General features: G+C 40.2%; 1 long non-coding RNA gene across 1 annotated transcript; it reads left to right on the top strand.

Annotated features, from left to right (window-relative positions):
- The first annotated feature begins 311 nt into the window (after positions 1-311).
- On the top strand, positions 312-23,434 carry LOC149457561 (uncharacterized). The gene is made up of 3 exons (XR_016313606.1): positions 312-464; positions 14,970-15,258; positions 19,455-23,434. It is a non-coding gene; the product is annotated as an uncharacterized LOC149457561 (long non-coding RNA).
- The last annotated feature ends 998 nt before the right edge of the window (positions 23,435-24,432 follow it).

Here is a 24,432-nt window from a genome sequence, read left to right as displayed (position 1 = left end):
CGATCAGTTTACAATACAAGCTTTAAATGCTTAGCTATTCAGCCAATAATGAGAAGTCAGTTCATACAATCAAGTTAACATTGAATTAAATGCTTTACAAGAGAGACCACAAATATCTCCTGAGTCTTCTAAGGCACTCTAGCTGATATTGCCATAGCCTGCTTATTTATTTGTTGATTTAATTCCTATCCTTTGGGCACACATGGCACAGCAAAGCAGAAAAACAGAATAAGGTAAAGAGCTGAGTGTGAAGCCTCCTGAGCCTGTGGGTACATGACGCAGATGGTTGTGTATGTGAGTGTATGTGTGCATAGAGAAAGGTAAGACTAGCACAGAGGACAGAAGGGAGCTTTGTGTGCTTTCTCATATCCAGCTCCGCTTACTTTCTATCTCTCAGTTAGATTTCAGGCATCATAAACATGCAGTGGCTCTTTTTGACTCTCTTCACTACTTACTATCATCAGGTAAGTTGTGCTGCATTCATATATTTTTCTTTAGCTATGTGTTTAACTTTACAGAGTTTATGCTGCCGAAAAAAAAAAAATGGAGAGGCCTATGGTAGGAGCAAACATAAGCTGCTGCTCTGAAGCTATGATGTTAAAGCTGCATTTCAGGCTTGCAGACTTGCCCAGATCACATAGTTCGAGGTGGGAGCTCGCTCTCAAGAATCTAACAGCAGTTTCTGAACCAATCTAACTAATTCACAAAACATTGTCACTACTTAACCATCAAATACAACCAAACTGAGCTTCATTCTCTAAATTAGTTATGGTGTTAGGGAAACCCATTTTAAACTAGACTTTATTTGCAAGTCTCTATACATTAAAATTATTATTTTTCATGTGACCCAGCATGAAGACATGGCAAACAGTGACACGACATCAGTTTACTGCATAGACTTCTCAAGCCTGTATGCTAAGAGTCATCCCATGTGTTGGACTTTGTTTTAGGTGGGGGTGAGGGAAGTCATTGGAGTGTCAGTTAGGCAAGTTAAACCCTCAGGTTCCAACACTATTTAATAGTTTATAACTTCAAATTTTTATCCCATTTGGCATGCACTGCAAATGTCAGAAGACACTCAATTATTGTTAGTGCTCAAGTCAAAGGGTGTTGTCATGTGGTATTTTCTATTCCCCTGCAGCTGCATCCCAATCCAATTTAAAATGCAGCGTTTGGCAAGTAAAGGCTGCCTATGACCTACTTTGCCTACAGTGCAGACACACTTCATTAGGACATACTGCATCCAACTGCAAGGAACACTGTGCAACGCACAGCAGGTCAAACCCAGCCTCTGCACTGTCATGAGTAGTGCTCCCTTAAAATCAATGGAATTTTGATGACCTGTGTTTGACGTGTTCCAAATGCATGTCAAGCACAGAAAAACAACACCTACTGACATGAGCCCTTATTTCCTTTAAAATGATATTTTAATACATGTGTATAAATTATAATATTGTATTTTATTGTGTTCTTGATATTGTTTGACACCTTTTAACAATATGGAATCATTTAGACTGTAAACTCTCACAAACAGGGCCCTCCTAACCTTCTTTTATGGATTTGTATTTAATGCCTAGTACCAGGGGGGGACTGACCATTTGGAAACTCAGGCACTGCCCGAGGGCCCGGGGTCAGTAGGGGGCCCCATGAGATGCCCCTGGTACCTTTTCCATAGGCTTTTTTGAGTTTGGGCAAGGACACAGGGGCCCCATGATCCCCTACTGCCCGGGGGCCCCATTAGTTGTCAGTCCGCCCCTGCCTAGTACACACTATGAGAAAATTGGATGAACGATCATCCAATTTTCCACAAAGGTGTGTATCGTGATGTACTGACAATGGTGTTTACCTTAGGTTCACACCTAAGCGTTTTCAGTTTTGCAGAAATGCACTACAGTCCATTTAACATGATTTCCTATGGGACAGGTTCACATCTCCACATTTTCACCAGGTGCGTGTTTTGGAAAAGGTCAGGGCATTTTTTTTGTTCTATAGACTTCAATGGAAATGCTGCAGAAAAGCATGTAGTGTGTTTTTGTTGTGGTTTTTCCACGTTTTTGATGCGTTGCAACAAGAATAAAAAAATGCATCAAAAACGCATGTACAAAAATGCAAAATGCACCACAAACCTCAATGCAGAAATGGATAGGTGTGAACCTAGGGTCAAGGATAAGTTCGCCTTTCGACCAAAAATAATAAATGCACATTTTCTGCAAGTAATCTTTCTGTAAGTAAATGCACATTTATCATTCTTGGTTGCAGGATCCTGGAAAGCATCACACCAGTGATCATTGCTAGTGCCATACTGGTCTCCTGCAGACCTGTCAGTATACAGTATCTACTTGCCTGTACGGGATGTACGGGCAAATAGATATACTGACAGGAAGAATCAATGCATGTGGAGTGCCGTGGTAGTTCATTGAGTGCTACAAGCTGACAGCCGCTAAGGCTGTTGGGACTTGTAGTTCATTCATTCACAGAAAACAGTGAACGAATGATGTGGCCGTGTGGACAGAGCCCTGCATGGCCATGCTGTTTTTAAACAGTGACAACTAGTACGGGGAACTTCTCTTCGTACTTCTGTCATAGGGAGGGGGGGGGGGGGGGGGAAGCAGCAGGCCGGAGCTGCAGCATTAGGAGCATGTCACATGGTCCACCCTAAAAACGGGTGGAACATGTAACATGTTCCCCAAGGTGAACTTATCCTTCAACTTGTACAAACATTCTTGACTGACAAAGGCAAATGTAGGCAAACATAACTGCTTACCAGCGTAGAAGAGTTGTTACCTGCTCCTGACCACATGTGCATTTTTTTTTCTCCATTCAGTTACTTCCATACGATTACTGTACACATTGGATAAAAATCGAACGTTGTATTCACTTACGCTAAAAATTTTCGAGCTTGCACCTTTGTTGTTTTTCACCTGAATAGTTAGAATTGGCTGTCGAAAGCACTACACTAAAGGACAGTTAACTGACTGATCGTTCCTTGCACTGAAACTTTCGTAAATGTTCTTATCGTGTATATGGGCCTTTACTATTCTGTCTCCCTTTATTTTGAGAAGAGCTGTGCAAACTGTTGGTGCTCTATAAATCATGTATAATAACCATTATTAAAATAATTTGTAAGTATAATGTAGAAATACTAGCTTATTTTTGGATTTGCCATAAATGTTCATGGGGAAAATAGAAAAGAAAATCTGGAGGATTTAATTTAGAATCAAACTGAGTAGCATGATAACGGGCACACACATTTACAGTCATTAATGGACCACCATGGCAAAAAACTATTATATTCTGTATATGAGTAATACTCATTTTACTCATCTAATTTTATTATGGTTTTATATAAATTCCATTTTTTTTTATTTTGCATGCAGTTTTGTTTTTATTTTCTCCATATCTACATGAAGATGTGGCTATTTATAAATAGAAAATTTCAACTTTTAGGATAAAAAGTGACTGTTGTAGGCACCGCTGGCAGTGTATTGCTTGTCCTAACCTCTTTCATATCATTGTATTGAACACCTTAGCATGTAGACATTGAGACAAATATAAATAAAGGTGTGCAAAATAAAAATTCATATACTCAATGCTTTTACCTTTATGAATTGCATAGAATTATCACGCTACAGTGTCTTTTAGGATAATGATCCCATTTATATCCACAAACGTAAGGCCCCATTCACACTTGAGAGTTTTGTAGCTCGAAACTTAAAGCTCCAGGACTCTTAACAACCACAAATCCATTAATTTCAATGGCCTCTGTTCACAGCTGATCATTTTGTTACCTCAAGAAAGTACATGAGATTCTTTTAGGCAGATTGGAGTGTTTTTGGCCCCACTGGCTTTAAAGGAAACACCTTACAACAAAGGAAAAACATACAACATGGGCGTTTTATGAGCATTTTGTCACTCCCTTTCAGGCCAAACAGCAACTCGCCACCTGAAAAACGAGTAACGTGTTTTTTTCTAGTGTTTTTTCGCTCATTTACCAGCCAAACAGCAGCTATCCACTCCTTATTTCCTCCCCCTAGTACTTTCCATTGGCTAAAATAAAAATACCTGAAACTTGAACACACATGTACAACGCTTGTATACACTTGTAAAACTCTCATATAAAGACTTCTGAAAATTACTCTGCTCAGGTCTGAATGCAGCCTTAGGCCAACCATATATGGATCAAATCTCAGCTGGTTCAGCCAAGATTTGATCCATCTATGGGCAGGCTGGTTGTACTGAGGTTAATCCATCAATTGATTTCCGTATAACCAGCCTGTCATATTTTTTGCATGAGATCATTGCTAGCTGCTATAGCTGCCAGCAGTGATCATTGTGTTCTGAAGGCTCCCCGACGACGGACCATAATAGCACTGTGGGAGGGATTCCCCGATCAACACTGGCTGCGTTGATGGGGGAACCAAGCAATTTTCTTTCCTTCAACCCTTGGTGGAAGGAAGGAAAATTGAATAATCTATGGCTTGGCTTAGCGTCACTTTCAGGATAAAAACTGTTGAGAGTGCAGAGTTTGCTGTTCATGGAACGGATTATCCACTTTGTACATAATTACATGTCCCCCTCTGTTTGCTTACATGTGTTCTATATTAGAAGTATTAGATCATCTTGAGAAACTACAGTAATAGCAGTATCACTGCATGGGCTGGGGAAGATAAATCTTTACTGTCTAGTTTAATACATTTTTCTTAGATTCTTGGTGGAAACAATGATACTAAAAGGTTACAGATCTTAAGGCACCTCATCCAAAAAATGTTAGTAAATGTCTCAAAGCAATACAAAATAATATAATTAATTAAAAAAATTAGGGCTAAAGCCTAAACTGGATTACTTATGATCTGCATTGACAAAATTTCCCCAAACTAATGGAACCAGCAATATAATCAGTCCAAATATTGAAATCCTGATATCAGAAAAGGTTGTGTGTCATACATCCCTGGAACTTGGAGCCTGTTACTGAAAAGCTGTTTTGAGCCCAAGCAGATTAGGACCTGCCAGTGTTTGCTCTTCTATTGGTGTTATGAGCAGCTTACTGTCAGACACGCTGATGCTACATGTGGTCATGAAGTGGTTAAGCTTGTGCTTGCCTGCTGCACTCCTCTCCTTTGCTCTTGTGAGCATTCCAGCTCCCTGCTTTACTTTCTAAATAAAAGGATCACTTTAACTCAGGCACTCAAATCTGTACATGCTTTTGATAGTAAAGTATTTCCTGTTGAGCTAATCCCTTAAATCTTTGGTTGTGTATAAAATTGAAAATGTGCTGTCATATGGGTAATGGTGAAAGATTTGGCATTGGCCTGTTTGTAAAGGTTACAGTGTGTAGAATAATTTCTTAAAAGTAGCGCAGCGCTTAACCTAAATAAACCTCAAAATCAAAAAATGACAAACATACTGAATAAACAAATATATATATAAAAGTGCATCAAGTGCCCAAACAAAAGTGACTAATGGTCACCCTCGTGGTCTATTAACAGTGAGATATAATAATGAAATATATAAGTGAAATGTATTAACGAAATATGTGAAATCACTCATATAAATAAACAACCTATAATATATCAAAATGACCCCTATATACAGGGGATATAAAGAATGTGACAGATGTGACCACACAACAAATCACTTAAAAAACTCAAAACAAATATAAAATTGTCCATAAATAAGTGCTTCAAACAACACAAAAATCATGCAGCGTGAAGATAGTGATGGTATCGGTGAAAGTGTCAGCACACTTTTATCCTCAGTGGCTAGATTGCCTCCTCACCTCCTTTAGGCGACTCAATGGGCCATTTCACTTTCAGGATCACACCTGGATCCTACTCCAATCCTGGCAGGTAATTATTTGACCTGTAGTTCCTCTCCCAAGTATTCAGTCAGATACTCCAGGCCTCTCAGGAAGGGATGTGTCTGTCAAAAACGTTTCTCACCAATACAGCATGGAGAATTCCTATTCCATTTAGCATTTTCAAGGGTATAGGTAGTGAAAGACTTCAGAAAGGACACTGAAATACTTCTTGCTGCAGTCCTGTTCCTGATCTCTAATCAGGGGCGGACTGACAACTCATGGGGCCCCCGGCAATAGGGGATCATGGGGCCCCTGTGTCCTTGCCCAAACTCAATAAAGTCTATGAAAAAAGTACCACTGGCATCTCATGGGGCCCCCTACTGACCCCGGGCAGTGCCCGAGTTTCTAAATGGTCAGTCCACCCTTGTCCCTAGTCATGTGTTTGTCTGTGCTCATCAGACAAACACATGATTAGGGATCAGGAACAGGACTGCAGCAAGACGTATTTCATGCTAAATGGAATCGGAATTCTCCATGCTGTATTGGTGAGAAACGTTTTTGACAGACACATCCCTTCCTGAGAGGCCTGGAGTATCTGAATACTTGGGAGAGGAACTACAGGTCAAATAATTACCTGCCAGGATTGGAATAGGATCCAGGTGTGATCCTGAAAGTGAAATGGCCCATCGGGTCGCCTAAAGGAGGTGAGGAGGCAATCTAGCCACTGAGGATAAAAGTGTGCTGACACTTTCACCGATACCATCACTATCTTCACGCTGCATGTTTTTTGTGTTGTTTGAAGCACTTATTTATGGACAATTATTGTGATTTGTTGTGTGGTCACATCTGTCACATTCTTTATATCCCCTGTATATAGGGGTCATTTGATATATTATAGGCTGTTTATTTATATGAGTGATTTCACATATTTTGTTAATACATTTCACTTATATATTTCATTATTATAGCTCACTGTTAAAAGGGCATGAGGGTGACCATTGGTCACTTTTGTTTGGGCACTTGATGCACTTTTATATATATATTTATGTTTATTCAGTGTGTTTGTCATTTTTTGATTTTGAGGTTTATTTAGGTTAAGCGCTGCGCTACTTTTAAGAAATTTATTTTACACTGTCGAGGTATCAGTTTAAAGTGTTGGCTGCTATTGTTTAGGCCACTTCCTTAAGTGCAGGAGGATTTTGTGTATATTTTTGACTTACACTGTGTAGAACTATCCAAGATTTACTTACGATTCATCATATATTCACGGTTTCTATTCAGCTGATTTTTAGGCAATTAGCACCAATTTATTGTCATTATTTTATCGGCATAGATTTTAAAATGATCATTTCTCTGCCATAGACAGTAGTGTCTCTAAACATTAAATCACATGACACATATTTTATTTCTTCCTAGGTTAAAGATGATTATAGCCATATTAGTGCACTTGCAACAGAAACAATTAAGTATTGTCTGTGAATTTTTTTATTTGCCCTAACATCTCTTTCAGGGTTTACCCCTTTCTTCAAGGTCCAAGCAGTGTTCAAGTTTGAACCTGGGTTCACACTGATGCGGTGAGGAATTTCAGCGTTTTCTGTGCAAATTATGCACCGAATTGGACCCTGTTCATGCGAACCGATGCGGATGTATATGCAAAATGTGGTGTGATGTGCAGAATCGAATTGCATAGGTGTGACTACCCATGCGACCAGGGGCGGACTGACAACTCATGGGGCCCCCGGGCAATAGGGGATCATGGGGCCCCTGTGTCCTTGCCCAAACTCAAAAAAGCCTATGAAAAAGGTACCAGGGGCATCTCATGGGGCCCCCTACTGACCCTGGGCCCTCGGGCAGTGCCCGAGTTTCCAAATGGTCAGTCCGCCCCTGCATGGGTCCTGCACCTTTCTGGTGCGGTGCGATTTGAGCCATACAAAATGTACACAAATCGCATGTGATTTGCAGAGGAATGTGGTGCAGTTCCTGTGTGAATCACATGCGATGTACCACACCACATTAGTGTGAACCTAGCCTGTTAACCCTTTGAGGATCGTAAGATTTTGGAACGCCAAAAGAATTCATTGTTTTGTTTTTAAAGTTCGTACACTTCAGTTGCTGTAACTAAGCCATTTCATGAAATAATTGGCAAAAAGCTAGATCCATTTGTTGTTGATAAGAACTAATATTTTGACTCAAACCAAAAAAAAAAAGAAGAGTTTTAAGTTCTTAATCAGATGATACACGCAATTAAAAACATGGGACAAATACGTCCCTTGGTGCTCAAAGGGTTAATGCAAATTAAAGATGTATCATTAACACTACTCAATTGTTTTTGTCCTAAATTAAAGCAAATCTGAAGTGGCAAAGTACAAGAGTCTAGCTCTGCTTCCTCAGTGGTATCAACAGTGGTTCAGACAAGTTACTGTCACATCTGGTATGCGTTATTATATACTGCAGATTTGTTACACAATGACTTGACATTTTAATTTACACGTACCAGCCATCTGCAACCACTGCAACAATAAGAATTTATTTTGTTTAATTTATATTTGCCTAGTAATACATTTATTTTCTTGGATACATTTCCTACAACAATTCCACTCTGTATTTCTTTGATTTACATTGAAAAATACATATATATATATATATATATATATATACTTTTTGTATCCATTTGACCATCATTAGCTTCAGTATCTCGTATAATGTAACCATAAGCACTGCATGGCAGTGGCAGAGAGACAAAGATTCCGAAATAGATGTTGAAATTGTGTCCAGTTGTGTTCACAAAATATTATTGCAAATGCACCTGGACATAGCTTTGACATTTATCTCAGAATGAATATTTCTTTTTTTAACAGTTGGTTTATTGAAATTGCACAAAAGTATAACAAAGCAAGGTATATAAGAACAGGCAAACTTATGGCAAGCAGTAGAAATACAACACACATGGCATTCCAATGCTAAGGATCATACTGAGTCAACTGGTCATCCGGAGGAGGGAAACCCCTGGGGGGGGGGGGGGGAGGAGAAGAAGAGGGACAAAGAAGAAAAGCAAATCATAAACATAAACAATGCAAGCAAATAATCAGTATAAACTGGACATGCCTGTACAAAGTTGGACAATTATGGCAGAATGAATATTTCTATCTTGTTGTACCAATGGAAATATTATCATGATGTGCTTATTAACTAGAAAACAGTTTGTGATTGTGTGCTTATGTCTATGGTAGTTGATATTAACCCCTTCCTGACAAGGCCATATTTTGCCATACGGCGCTGTGTTACTTTAACTGACTATTGCGTGGTCATGCAACACTGCACCCAAATTAAATTTACGTTCTTTTTTCCTCACAAATAGAGCTTTCTTTTGGTGGTAGTTGATTGCCTACGCAGTTTTTATTTTCAGCACTATAAACAAAAAAAATGAACATTTTGAGAAAAAACTATATCTTTTTGCTATTAAACATGTTCAGTAAAAAAATGTAAAAAATCTAATTTCATCATAAATTTAGGCCAAAATGTATTCTGTGACATGTCTTTGCTGAAAAAAAATTCCAATACGTGTAAATTAATTAGTTTACTTGAAAGTTACAGCGTTTACAAATGGCGGTATAGATACTGGAATTTTTTTTTTTACTAGTAATGGCGGCAATCAGCGACTTATAGCGGGGTTGCGGTGGACATTCTGACACTGGGGGAAACTGACTTGGTGTCACTGACATCCCCAGTGACACCAATACAGTAATCCGTACAAATAAAAAGCACTGACACTGTACTAATGGCGCTGGGGAGGAAGGGGTTAATAGTAAAGACATGTTGGGTGCTCAGAGGAATTTAACTATACTCCCCCTATAAAAGACACAGTACACCTTATGACTGGTACACACGGGCCAAAGATCGGCCGGTTCAACAGAAACCGGCTGACATTCAGCCATTGTGTACAACAGCCTGTCCAACAGAAGCCAGTCTAACCATCGGCTTTTATCAAACAGGATGCTGGTTTTCCAGCATATCTATCAGTGCTTGCAAAAAAAAAGGCTGTGAGCGCTGATCAGTGTGTTCTGGTGGGGGGGGGGGGGGATTTTGCCACACTAATATTGCTTAGATAGTACAACGGGTGAGCCCATTGGGTTAAGATAAAAAAACTATCATGTGTACCCCATGTTAGTCTAAAAAGGGCGGGTTGTGCTTCACTATCATTTAACTTTACTCAGGATCTTGACCCAATTATATTAGGATTAACCCCCCAATTCTCATCTCTGCGGCTGTGCTTGCCGCGTTTTGCATGGGCACGAGAGCCCATTCTTTTGAATGGACTCCCATGCCCGTGACACACAGGGAAGAAGTCCCTGCACTTCTTTGGAAAATGCAGCCCGCACGGGAACTTTGGTTCCCAGTACAGTTGTGTTTTCTAGTGCGGGCGGCGTGCCATTAGTACTAATGGCACCCGCCTGCGGGTCCGCAATTCTCTGTGCGGGTGGTGCAGCTGCATGGATTCTTGTTCGGATCTGCAGCGGCACCACCCACACATATGTGAACCTAGGGTAAGAGTGGACCTTGATCAAGCTGATTAGTGGATACTTGTAAATATCAGTCGATCCATCTGTTTGGTTTTCTTTAAGACGGTACTCCAAGAGGATATAAGAGACACCATTAATACATAATTAACCACTTGCCCTCCTGAGGATTTACCCCCCTTAATGACCAGGCCTCTTTTTGCAACTCGGCGCTGCAGTAATTCAACTGATAATTACGTGGTCATGCAATGCTGCACCCAAACGAAATTTACGTCCTTTTTTCACAGAAATAGAGCTTTCTTTCAGTGGTATTTGATCACCTGTGCGCTTTTTATTTTTCACGCTATAAACAAAAAAAGGCCCAAAATTTTGCAGAAAAACAATATTTTTTACTTTCAGCTATAAAAAATATATAGTAAACTCAAAGTTGGTTATAAATTTAGGCCAAAATGTATTCTGCTACATGTTTTTGGTAAAAAAATCCCAATAAGTGTATATTGATTGCTTTGTGTGAAAGTTATAGCGTCTACAAACTATGGTATAGATAATGGAATTTACGCCATTTTTTTGCTATACAGCGCTGAGCTAGTTTAACGGACAATTGTGCGGTCATGCAATACGGTACATAAATGAAATTTATCATCCTTTTTTTTCCCCCACAAATTGAGCTTTCTTTCGGTGGTATTTGATCACCTGTGCGGTTTTTATTTTTTGCGCTATAAAAAAAAGGCTGACAATTTTGAGGAAAAAAACAATATTTTGGACTTTTTGCTATAAAACATGTCCAGTAAAAAAAAATTTAAAAATCAAATTTAGTCATAAATTTCTGCCAAAATGCATTCTGCGACATGTCTTTGCTAAAAAAAAAAACCCAATACGTGTAAATTAATCGGTTTACATGAAAGTTATAGCGTTTACAAATGGCGGGAAAGATACTAGGATGTTTAGTTTTTTTTTTTATACTAATAATGGCGGCAATCAGCGACTTATGGCGGGACTGCGCGGACATTCTGACATTGGGGGGTACTGACTTGGGGTCACTGACATCCACAGTGACACCAATACAGTGATCAGTGCAAAAAAAAAAACACTGACACTGTACTAATGGCACTGGGGAGGAAGGGGTTAAGTTTATTTTTCAGGCAAAGGGTTAACTGTGTGAGGGGAGTGTTTTACTAGGGGGTGGGGATGTGTACTGCACGGGACACCGCTGATCGGGAGAGAGAAACTCTTCTGTCCCGATCAGCTTGTCCTGGAGCTGTCAGGGAACTGACAGAAAGCACAGCTACTGCAGCTGTGCTCTCTGTCAGCGATGATCGCGGGACATAGCTGGTAACGACCGGCTGTGACCCGGCGACTGACATCTGCGGCTGTGATCGGCGGGACAGTTAGGGTAGCGGCGTGCCTCGCGCGCGCCCCCTACCTGTTTACAAAACACACGTTTTAAAACGTGGTTTTGCCCAGCCGTGCTGCCCTGCCACCGTATTTATACAGTGGCTGGGCGGCATGTGGTTAAATGCATTTTTTATATGGAAGTACGTGATTTTGACCTAGTTTCAGCCATACAATAGAGGTGAAGTGTGGAAGGAAGAAGCATGTGAAGCCAATCAGTTCATATGCTGACGAGTAGCGGGTCCAGGATGACCTGGGCTCAGATGAGGTGGGTTGAATTATGTTTAGTCATAAGGGATCTAGTGGCAAAAAAAATACTGTGGGGAAAGCATTGGATCAAAGCTAAACATTGCAACTGTAGATACCCTGCCCTAGGTAGTAGTTCCATAGACTAAATTTAGTGCTGCTAGGCCATAGCCAGCCTGAGCACGGATTGACAGTTTTGATTTTCTCAGGTTTTCACTAAGCTCAGTGTTATGGTTTGCTTCTGCTTGCTGTTGGGGAGTGTCCCTGGCAAAATGTTGATACAATACAACAATTTGAGTGATGAATATATACACTGCTCAAAAAAATTAAAGGAATACTTTGAAAACACATCAGATCTCAATGGGGAAAAATATCATGCTGGATATCTATACTCATATGGACTGAGTAATGTGTTGGGAATGTAAGGATGCCTCATCGTTTGATGGAAATTAACATTATCAACCTACAGAGGACTGAATTCAAAGACACCCCGAAAATCAAAGTGAAAAAATGATGCAGCAGGCTAGTCCATCTTGCTGAAATTTCATTGCAGCAATTCAAAAAGGTACTCAGTAGTTTGTATGACCCCCACATGCTTGTATGCATGCCTGACAACATTGGGGCATGCTCCTAATGAGACAACGATATTTCCTCCCAGATCTGGACCAGAGCATCACTGAGCTCCTGGAAAGTCTGAGGTGCAACCTGGTGGTGGACCGAAACATGATATCCCTAAGGTGTTCTATTGGATTTAGGTCAGGCGAGCGTGGGGGCCATTCAATGGTATCAATTCCTTCATCCTCCAGGAACTGCCTGCATACTCTTACCACATCAGGCCGGGCAATGTCATGCACCAGGAGGAAACCAAGACCCACTGCATTGGCATAGGGTCTGACAGTGGGTCCAAGGATTTCATCCAGATACCTTATGGCAGTCAGGGTGCCATTGTCTAGCCTGTAGAGGTCTTTGAGTCCCTCAATGGACCCTTTCACGTCTGTCACATGTGCTCAGGGTGAACCTGCTCTCATCTGTGAAAAGCACAGGATGCCAGTGGCAGACCTGTCAATTCTGGTGTTCATTGGCAAATGCTCTATGATGCCGGGCAATGGGCACAGGGCCCACTAGAGGATATCGGGCCCTCAGGCCACCCTTGTGAAGTCTGTTTCTGATTGTTTGGTCAGAGACATTCACACCAGTGGCCTGCTGGAGGTCATTTTGTAGGGCTCTGGCAGTGCTCATCCTGTTCCTCCTTGCACAAAAGGAGCAGATACCAGTCCTGCTGATGGGTTAAGGACCTTCTATGACCCTGTCCAGCTCTCTTAGAATAACTGCCTGTCTCCTGGAATCTCCTCCATTCTCTTGAGACTGTGCTGGGAGAGACAGCAAACTTTCTGACAATGGCACGTATTGATTTGCCATCCTGGAGGAGTTGAACTGTCTGTGCAACCTCTGTAGGGTCCAGGTATCTCCTCATGCTACCAGTAGTGACACTGACCCCAGCCAAATGCAAACCTAGTGAAAAACAGTCAGAAAAGATGACTAGGGAAAAAATTGTCAGTGGCCTCCAACTGTAAAACCATTCCAGTTTTTTTTTTGGGATCTTCTCATTGTTGTCCCTCTAGTACACCTGTTGTTAATTTCATTAACACCAAAAGCAGCTGAAACTGATTAAGAACCCCCTCTGCTACTTAACTGACCTGGTCAATATCCTAGGAGTTTGACGTAATGCTATGATTAAAAAGGGTTCCTTTCATTTTTTTGAGTAGTGTATGTCCCAACAGCCAGCCACTAGGAGGCTTATTGCCAGTGCTGGATAAGAATATACAAAGCATGTGTGTGAGCTTTTCTCTTCCAGGCCTGCAAGGTGTGTTTTTGTTGCTCTCTTTCCTTTCCTTCCCAGGCCTGCTGCCTGGTGAGGGTGTGCAGTGCAAGATAGTCTCCCAGGCCTGGGGCCTCAAGCTTCCTGGTGTCCTGCTGCAAGGTATATCCGGGGGAGGAAGCGTAGGAATGTGTAAGCCTGGAACAGGGTGCCGGGGTAAAACTTAGTCAGTTGAACGATGCCTGGGTGTGCTGGCTAGAAGCTGTAGACATTGCAGAAAGTTCTGGGGGCCCATTCTAGGGATATGGGTGCTCCATTACAGCTGCTTTACAGTCGGAGAATACAGAGTGACAGTCCGGCTTAAAGGGCCTTCTTTTGTTTGGACTGTGGATGGAGATCCAGAGTCTTTATCTTTGTTCTTTTTGGGCGTCCTGTCCCGAAACCCCTCTCTCCCTTAATTTACTGGGTATTTAATAAACTCTGTAAACTTTCTTCAAGTTACTCACACCCAATTTCTTCCACCCCATGAAGAGTCGAGAAGTGAGGTGAAATGCTAGTGCACTGAGCTACCTCCATTACTACCTAGGGGTAAGGGGTGCTACACAACAATAGGTGGTTTTGTTGTTTTATCATCATTTAATGGGCTTAATTTTTTCTTCATATTTGTAGTTGGAGTCATGTGTCATTTTTCTTACAGTGTATACACAGTCAAACTTTTTTTTTTTTAGTTTTGGATTGAGCAGAGAATGGTTAGAATTATCCAGGTCTCCATTAGAAAGATTTACCTTCACTTCTTTTTCCTGCTGATAATGTTTGACTAGACAGGAAATGAGGGTTACTCCACACAGCAACACAGACAGAAATACCAACATTTTCTTTAGTAGAATAGAAGAGGGCTAGAACCTCTGTCAGATTTTTATTGTTGTTTGTCTCCCTGTGCAGATTTTTCCTCACTTCTTGTCTGGTAAAACTATTTTCAGACACACTGGACTTAGGAGTAAAAAAAACCCAAAACAAACAAGTTCTAATACTTCCTAGCACATAAAATTAAAAAGTAAGGCTCCGGCAGTGAAAGGGGGTTCATTTTCATGTTTTAATGTTACATTATTAGCATCAGTGAAAAGGGTCACGTGGCTTGCAACCTAAGAAAATATTCTGCTAAAGTGATGGCATACTTATAAAGTGCATATTGCTATAGTTTCTTTGCAGGGCAGAAGAGCAAGTAAACTCTTTGATGGCGAAGGACAAAGCAACAGACTCAGAGAACATCCAACGAAAGGAGTTTTGTCACTGGCCATGCAAATGCTCCAATAAACGTTCATGCCCCATGGGAACAAGCCTGGTGAGGGATGGTTGTGGATGCTGTAGGATCTGTGCTAAACAACTGGGGGAAAGTTGCAATGAAGCAGAGGTGTGCGATCACCACAGAGGTCTGTACTGTGACTACTCAGCTGATGCCCCAAAGTTTGAAGTCGGGATTTGTAAATGTAAGTTTGCTTTCTTATTGTTGGCTGTATTGGGGGTTTGATAACTGTTCTTTCATCATTTGGTGATTTGTAAATGTAAGTTTGCTTTCTTATTGTTGGCTGTATTGGGGGTTTGATAACTGTTCTTTCATCATTTGGTGATTTGTAAAGGTGAACTTAATATTATTGTTCAGTGACTACCATGCTATGAATTTTACTTATGCATTTGATTTACTGCTTTATGTTTGTCAAGAAAGTTAAAAAAACACAATGAAATATACATTTTAGAGCATCTTCAAATATTATCCACACCGATTTGCAAGTGCTGCTGTATTACAGATAGTCCTTTGTGTTTTCCTGAGAAGCAGTGCAATTCTAAGCACTCATATTTGTGGGGCCTGAGTCTGCATACAGATGAGGTTCTAAAGTCTTGCCAGAATTCAGACAACCAAGATCATGTGGCTTGGAAGCAAGGAGATTGTGATCATCACATGCATCACTTACGCATCTAAAGCTCTGGGCTTTCAAACAGAATGATACAGAGACAGCTGTATTTTGCAATATGATGCTGTGAACAGTGGAATGATCTTATCTTTATAATCATAATGCAGGCATTCATTTTGTGTGTGTGTGTGTATATATGTATATGTGTGTGTGTGTATGTATGTATATATATATATGTATGTATATGTGTATATATATATATATATATATATATATATATACACACACACACTATATTGACAGAAGTATTTGGACGCCTGCTCATACATGCTCATGAACTTTAATGGCATCTCAGTATTAGTCCGTAGGGTTCAATACTGAGTTTGCACACCCTTTGCAGCTATAACAGCTTCAAACCCCCCCCCCCCCCAATTTTGATCATCCATGTCTTTATAGACCTTGCTTTGTGCACTAGTGAGCAGTCATGTTGGAACAGGAAAGGACCATCCCCAAACTGTTCCCACAAAGATGGGAGTATGAAATTGTCCAAAATTTCTTGGTATGCTGATGCCTTCATTGGAACTAAGGGGCCAAGCCCAAGCCCTGAAAAACAATCCCACACCATAATTCCCCCCCCCCCCTTTCACCAAACTTTACACTTGGCACAATGCAGTCAGGCAAGTACCGTTCTCCTTGTAACCACCAAACCCAGACACTTCTATCGGATTGCCAGACAGAAAGGCATGATTCTTCACTCCAGAGAACACATCTCCACTGCTCTAGAGTCCAGTGGTGGCGTGCTTTACACCACTGCATCCGACGCTTTGCATTGCACTTGGTGATGGCTTGGATGCAGCTGCTCGGCCATGGAAGCCCATTCCATGAAGCTCTCTATGCACTGTTGTGCTAATCTGAAGGCCAAATTAAGTTTGGAGCTATTGACTCTGCAGACAGTTGGCGACTTCTGTGCGCTGTTCCCACTCTGTCATGTCACGTTGCCCACCACGACATGGCTGAGTTGCTGCTGTTCCCAGTTGCTTCCACTTTGTTATAATACCAAACAGTTGACCGTGAAATATTTAGTAGCAAGGAAATTTCACGGATGGACTTTTTCCACAGGTGGCAGTGCCACGCTTGAATTCACTGAGCTTGTGAGAGCAACCTATTCTTTCACAAATGTTTGTAGAAGCAGTCTGTATACCTAGATGCTTGATTTTATACACCTGTGCCCATGGAGGTGATTGGAACATCTGAATCCAATACTTTGGGCAATATAGTGTGTATATATGCTGTGTATATACAGTTGTGTTCAAAATAATAGCGGTCAGACATCACTAACCTGATCAATCACTGTTTTTGGTAGAAATGATATTTTTACATGGCAAGTAATTTACTAGCAAATGTAATAGAGTAATAGAAATCCAACAGACCCAACAGTCATGACATGCATGCTCCTGATTCTGTGTAATTGAATCACTAATTGAAAGGGGCATGTTCAAAATAATAGCAGTGTGGAGTTCTATTAGTGAGGTCATTCATTCTTTGAAAAACAGGTGGCAATTATTGCCCTTATTGAAGGAAGGAAGGCAGCAAATGTTGTACATGCTGGTTACAGTGCATTTCTCTCTGAAATTCTGAGGAAAATGGGTTGTTCCAGACATTGTTCAGAAGAACAGCGTACCTTGATTAAAAAGTTGATTGGAGAGGGGAAAACATATAAAGAAGTGCAGAAAATGATAGGCTGCTCAGCTAAAACGATCGCAAATGCTTTAAAATGGCAACCAGTACCTGAAAGACGTGGAAGAAAGGGAAAAACTACCATTCGAATGGATAGAAGAATAGCCAAAATGGCAAGGACTCCGCCAACAATCAGCTCCAGGAAGATCAAAGAAGGTGTAAAGTTACCTGTGAGTACTGTTACAATTAGAAGACACCTATGTGAAGCCACGCTATCTGCAAGAAGCCCCCGCAAAGTACCACTGTTGAAGAAAAGACATGTGCTGAAGAGGTTACAATTTGCCAAAGAGCACATTGACTGGTCTATAGAGAAATGGCGCAACATTTTGTGGACTGATGAAAGTAAGATTGTTCTTTTTGGGTCTAGTGGCCGGAGACAGTTTGTCAGACGACCCCCAAACACTGAATTCAAGCCACAGTACACTGTGAAGACAGTGAAGCATGGTTGCGCAAGCATCATGATATGGGGATGTTTCTCATACTACGGTGTTGGGCCTATTTATCGCATACCAGGGATCATGGATCAGTTTGAATACATCAGAATACTTGAAGAGGTCATGCTGCCTTATGCTGAAGAGGAAATGCCCTTGAAATGGGTGTTCCAACAAGACAATGACCCCAAACACACCAGTAAACGTGCAACATCTTGGTTCCAGACCAACAAGATTGACGTTATGGAGTGGCCAACCCAATCCTCGGATCTTAATCCAATAGAAAACTTGTGGGGTGACATCAAAAATGCAGTTTCTGAGGCAAAACCAAGAAATAGAGAAGAACTGTGGAATGTAGTCCAATCGTCCTGGGCTGGAATACCTGTTCACAGGTACCAGAAGTTGGTTGACTCCATGCAACACAGATGTACAGCAGTTCTCAGAAACAGTGCTTATACAACTAAATATTCATTAAGTGATTCAAAGGAAAGCAAAATCTTCAAACATTTTTCAGTTTATATAGTGAATGTTTGAGTTTGTAAAGAAGAATACAAACACTGCTATTTTTTTGAACAGTCTAATATTCACTTTTCTTCAATTTTTTTTAGAGGAACAACACAAATTTGATATATTTTTCTTCTTGTTTTGATTTGGAATAGAATGTGTAGTGTTCCCAATGCATTTGTGTGTATGGAAATAAATGCTATTAGGATTTTGAGCTTTATTCACTTTTTTCAACACACTGTTATTATTTTGAACACAACTGTATATATCTCACACTTTACACAGCAATTTTTGCCAATAACATTTCTTCAGCATTTTACTTTTTCATAAACTATTCCATGTGACCATTTCTCAAAAACTCTCATGCTAAATGACTAATCATGCTAAATTACTGAGTCTAGAATGACTAGGCCTGCCACAGTGCTAACATTCTATTGGCCCAGCTTCTTCATCCTGATGTCCACATATGAGCAACTGAACCCCATAGTCTTGTATGGAACCAAGATATAGACCAAAGCCTGTTTGTCTCCCAGCCCATAGAAGTTTATGGACCTCTACTGTACATGTGCAGACATCAGAATGAAGAAGCCACCAGAAAAGATGTAAACATTGTGGTGGACTTCCACAGTCAAAATTCAATGGGATGGGGGCAAAAGGCTAACAACTGTTACTGAACGTTTACTTACCCTTTTAAGCTCCTGAGCACACCGAGACCTGAATTTTTTTTTGTTGTTAAAATATTTTCAGCATGCCATAATTAAGAGGGGAATTGGTCATATACGGCATGTGCATGTATAAGGCATGGGGACGCCTTATCACTTTTTTTTTATAAATGTATGTTTATCGATCATAATAAGTACTTGGGACAGTAACAAAATGCATCATATCCATGAGGTACAAGGTAGAAGGATTGTAAGTGAACGTTTGCTAAACATAGTATGTTGATGGCCAGTAATACAACAGTAGGTGAATTTATGGCTTAGTATGGTGTCCTTTTTTGGAAAAATATGATCTATGGAACATTCAAACTTATAACAAAGACGTGTATTGATTAGCACATAGTATAAATATACCTGATATCTTCTATCCTTGAACTTACAGATATATATGCTGTTGGATGTGAACTCAACGGTGTGCTTTATCAGAATGGACAGTCTTTTCAGCCAAGTCCCTTTTACACCTGTCTTTGTATAAGTGACACAATTGGATGCTCTCCACTGCTTCATTCCAAACAAGATGGAAGCCAATGCACAGAGTCTACAGATGTCACTAAAAAAAAGGCTGATTTATCAAACTGTGCTTTAGAGAAGAATGCAGCTATGACAGAAAACAAACTTATACTAGGTATACAGCATTATCTATCAAGTTTCTTTAGTTCACTGTAAGGCCTCCTATACAAGTGTGCCAACCTGTTGACTTAAAGTGGTTGTAAACCCTATCATACACCCAGTGCAGTGTAAAACAAGGTAGAGAGGGTGCACTAGCCTTCTGCATTAACTCTTCTTCAGAGTGGTGGATTGCCCCCTTGAAATGCTACCGTTATTTGGAGGGTGCTCTTGCATTTGGGACTGGTCTTGGTGACTAGGTTGCTTTGGACCCTGATATGCTTTTGCCATTGAAGTTGTTTGTGAGTATACATCTATTTTATTAAATCAATAAAACTACCACTCAGGTAATGCACAAGGCTGATGTGCCCTCTCTTCCTTGTTTTACAGTGCATCTTCTGAGTTCTCCCCCAACCCTTAGGGGGCAGCAAAGCCTGTTTCAGTATTGGAATTGCTAAGGACCTGTGATCCATCTATTGCCAGTGCACCACTCTTGAGCGCAGGGGATTTTTGTCCCCCGAGTCAGAAAAACTTGTCAGAAGTGATAGAGGAACAAAGCAGCAGACAGGAACGACACTGGTTTGGATTGAGAAAAGTACACACTATAGAGGGATATGCTTTGTTCATATTTCATGTCTGAGGTTTGCAACAGCTTTAAAATAAATTCTGTTTCAGTCCACAATATTATTTTATTATAGTTTGTAGCACTGACTATGTAAGTTTGTTGAGTGATATTGAGCCAGACATTCGCAGTATGTAAGAAACATACATAGAGGTCTTTTTTTATTTATCTAGTGATTAATGGTTTGTTGGGTTTTTGTGGGTTGGACATTTTTTGGTCTTTGTGTGTAGGAGTTGCAGATACAGTAACAAATTTGACAGCATGTTAAGTATTTACAAAGCATCTGGGATTAATGGAGGAAATATCAGCTTTGAGTTGTTCAAAGGAAACAAACACTGAAAGATATTTGTAGGCTGATCTTATGAAAATTCTAGTTGCTTAACTGTCTGTGGCTTCCAATATACAAAACAAGCATTCAACAAGTGAAGACCTTATTTTCATATATATTTCATATAGACCGCGCTTAAGGTCATACAATCAACTAAGTAACCATATATACAAATTATAGTGATAACAATGGACAAAAACATATAAAATATTGGTATTCAGTCCCAACATGTGAATTTAAGTGCAGTAGTGCTGTATCCTTAACGGTGAACCTCCGTACTGAGGTAACAAGTGCTTCACTGTGCTCACACTGATGCCCCACATGGATGTAAATTCACCATCATCCCATGACCATCTATCTCTAGGTTAGTCAAATGCGCTTTTGGGACTATCCCAGTATGCAATATGATATCGTTGGCCGGTATTCCTTCACACTCTTAACCGTGGTAACCGGTGACCCTCCACTAGGGCTGCATCAATAATAGAAGCTCCTCTCCTCCACAGGCAGTAATTCATATTATGAGCATAAAATAAAACAAAATCAGACAACCCATAGTGTAAAACCGTAAGAGCTTTAATAATGGGGTCAAACAATAAAAATGCCACTCACAAAAAAAGTACTTTCCTGGCACTAGGTGTATTCAGCCTTGTTGTATATGAATGTAAGTTAAAATGGTCGCCGCGTTCTAGTGTGCGTTCCAAATGGCGGAAGTGATGTCGGCGGAAGTTGCGTCATCAAACCTTGATGCGTTTCGGCCAATAGATCGTCTTTAGGAAGTGCAAAATCCACCATTTTGAAGATGGTATTAATACCCTTCAGTCACAAATCAATTGCTCAATCATACTGCAGGGATAATTTTTTTTCATTTATCCACTGATTCTGCCGTTTTATAAATGCGTTGACCCTATTTCTGTGTATAGACATGCATTAGGGAACCTTCCCCCTTAAGAACACCACTATGTGCCAACTTTTCAAATAGATTTTGAATATGTGTAATTAGCATCAATATAATGGCTTAACCATATTCCATTGGGCGCTGACTTTATTCAGCAATGTTGCAGTTATTGTTAAAACTATGAGTGCCACAGCTGTACTATGATTGAGCAAATGATTGGTAACTGAAGGGTATAATTACCATCTTCAAAATGGCGGATTTTGCACTTCCTGAAGACAATCTATTGGTCGAAACGCATTGAGGTTTTATGACGCAACTTCTGGCGATGTCACTTCTGTCGTTTGGAACGCACGTTGGAAATTATTGGAGCTTTAAGCTGGCCCTAGATGGCCAGTAGCCAGAGCCATTGATCTACAAAAGTTTTCCAACATTCCCGTTAGACAGAAGTTGATCTAACAATCAATTTCTGTTAAATAGGGATGACTGCAGATGGAACGACATTTGGCTGGTCCCTGATGAACCAGTTGAATTTCAGCTCATCTATGCCAGCATTAGCATGACATTCAGGTAACTAGTATTTTTAGAGAACATGAGGTCAGTAGTGGCAACCTATATACTTTCTTCCATACAGGTTTCCTTTAAAGCCTTGTAATTGTATTAGATGTTCCAATAAAGGTAGGAATCATTGTTTTCTTTAAAGCATTATTTGGCAGCACTTTTCCTTATCAGGATTCATAGTCTATTCTGTGTATGAGAAGCAAAAAATTATTTTTGAATGAATAAACTGCTGAAGGTTGACTAAATCTGCTTTTAGCATTTGTGATCCAAATATATGAGATAAATCTTGTGTATAATATCTAGATCATTGACCTTAATCAGTAGCTGTCACTGTGTAATGTAAGTGTTAATAATAGTAAAAGCAGGGTATAGTGCTAAAAAACAAATAACGGGGAGCTATGGAGTTGTGACGTCACGCCGCGGCGCCAAGAGAGCCCCGGCGGCCATCTTCAGATGGTCAGTGTTTTTTGTTTGCCTATACTCATTGTTTGTACTTCACTTGAATAAACATCGTCTGTTTAGAAGATATCACACTACCTCCTCTTTTGGAACTCCTTGTGAGCTACTAATACCCACAGAGCGGCTGCATCACATATGGCAGTGGATACCAGGCAGTGTGGGGCACCTGACCAAGACCAGACCATTGAGGGATCCCCAGTATTCTGGAATTGATATTTCTTAATGCGCATTTGGATTGCGTATCTGGTGAGTGCACAATCTCATCATTCTTATCACCATAGCACCAGACTAGACCACTGGACTTTGAAGATCATCTGGATCTCCTGTGCACTTTTCATTGTGGACTATTGTTTGATTTCCTAGTCCTGCACTTTGCACTTGATTGGTCACTAAACAGTGACAAGATTATCACTTTATGCTGCACTTTATTTCAATTTATATGAGCTGGTTTCATGTGTTTTTATGATGTATGCATGCATTTACCATTGACACGGTTTTTGCACCATTCAGTCACTTGATTCTATTATTTAAGTATCGTTATTTATTGTTTTATAGCACTGCACCCTGCTTTTACTATTTATTTGGAGGTTTTATATGGTACCTTTTGGTGTTTAGCAGCTTTATTTCTGTATAAGCGCTCGCTTGTTTTTACAGATTATTCTTAAGTGTTAATAATAGTGTTCATGTATACTATGGCTTAGATGCTTGTTATATTTGAAGATGACTCACAAGCTATTCCGAATCTGTTTTGTCGGATCACTTGCATTAAAAGTAGAAATTGCACTGTAGGCTTTTTTAAAACCAATAATTTAGCACATTGTGTGTCAATGACAGATTACTGTCATTCATATAATAAAGGCATGGCTTTGTTTAGGCACATTTTCAGCAAAACAATATGTGCACTAGTATTGGTGGAATTTTTGTTGTAATTATCATCAGTGAAACAATAACTGATCACTAAGGAGATTCATCTATAAACAGTGAGCTAACAAAACATTTCTTGATGCCCATAGTAATTAAACAGCTTGCAATCGCACTGCAGTACAAAACTGAAAGGACTCATTTTAACTTGCTTTGGACTCAGAAATGCGATTAGGGAGCAGTGCAGGAGCTGCTGCCAGGCATTTAGAAGGCGATACTGCCACCTCCTACATGTTGTTTTTTTTTTGACACTTGAACAAGGTTTTGGGAATTCTGTACTGCAACCACAAGACTAGTATTTGGCTTGTGGTTGCGGCTCCGCTACATTCATTTGAATGGGTTGCATTTGGCGGTACTACTGCTAGCATAGACCTATAATTTTTGCTGTAGTTATGAAGCATCGTACAAGTTCATCGGGCCGTGGGTTATTTTACGGCAGGTGGCAGGATCACAGTAAAACTATGTCTCAACCTCTTATTTTTACCGCCCCTGACTGCAAGTGTACACCAGCCCAAAATGAAGTATTCTCATTGGTTTTTAGAACGGCCTGTGGGCCGAAAGTTATTAATTCTGTTTAGCCACGTTTGCATACGTATTTGCGTTTAGAAGCGTTTTTTTAAGATAACCTCAGGAGACCTTCCAAAATTCCCAGAATGCACTGAAAAACAGTAAAACATTAACTATTTCAGACATTTTGAGAGAAATAGAGAGAGCAGGAGCAGAGAGAGCAGTATGTGTTGAGATGACCTGTCTTTTCTGGTTGTATTCACTATGGATCCCATCATGAGTATAATGCAGCACGTTCTACCATTTTTTCCTTCACACAAAACCTGGAACTGACTGCGCTGGTGTGCTAGGTCCATTTGAATACATGGAAAACGCTTTGCATGCATTTCTGATTATGAAAAAAGGTTTTGGACAGCATTTGGATATGGAACAGTTAAAAAACGCTGCTAAACTCAATTGCTTAT

This window comes from Staurois parvus, unplaced genomic scaffold (genome assembly GCF_062004578.1).
Source record: "Staurois parvus isolate SC_StPar_1 unplaced genomic scaffold, SC_StPar_1.0 ptg000314l, whole genome shotgun sequence".
Taxonomy (NCBI): domain Eukaryota; kingdom Metazoa; phylum Chordata; class Amphibia; order Anura; family Ranidae; genus Staurois; species Staurois parvus.
The sequence above is the reverse complement of the archived record's forward strand: the minus strand, read 5'-3'. Positions and strand labels throughout refer to the sequence as shown.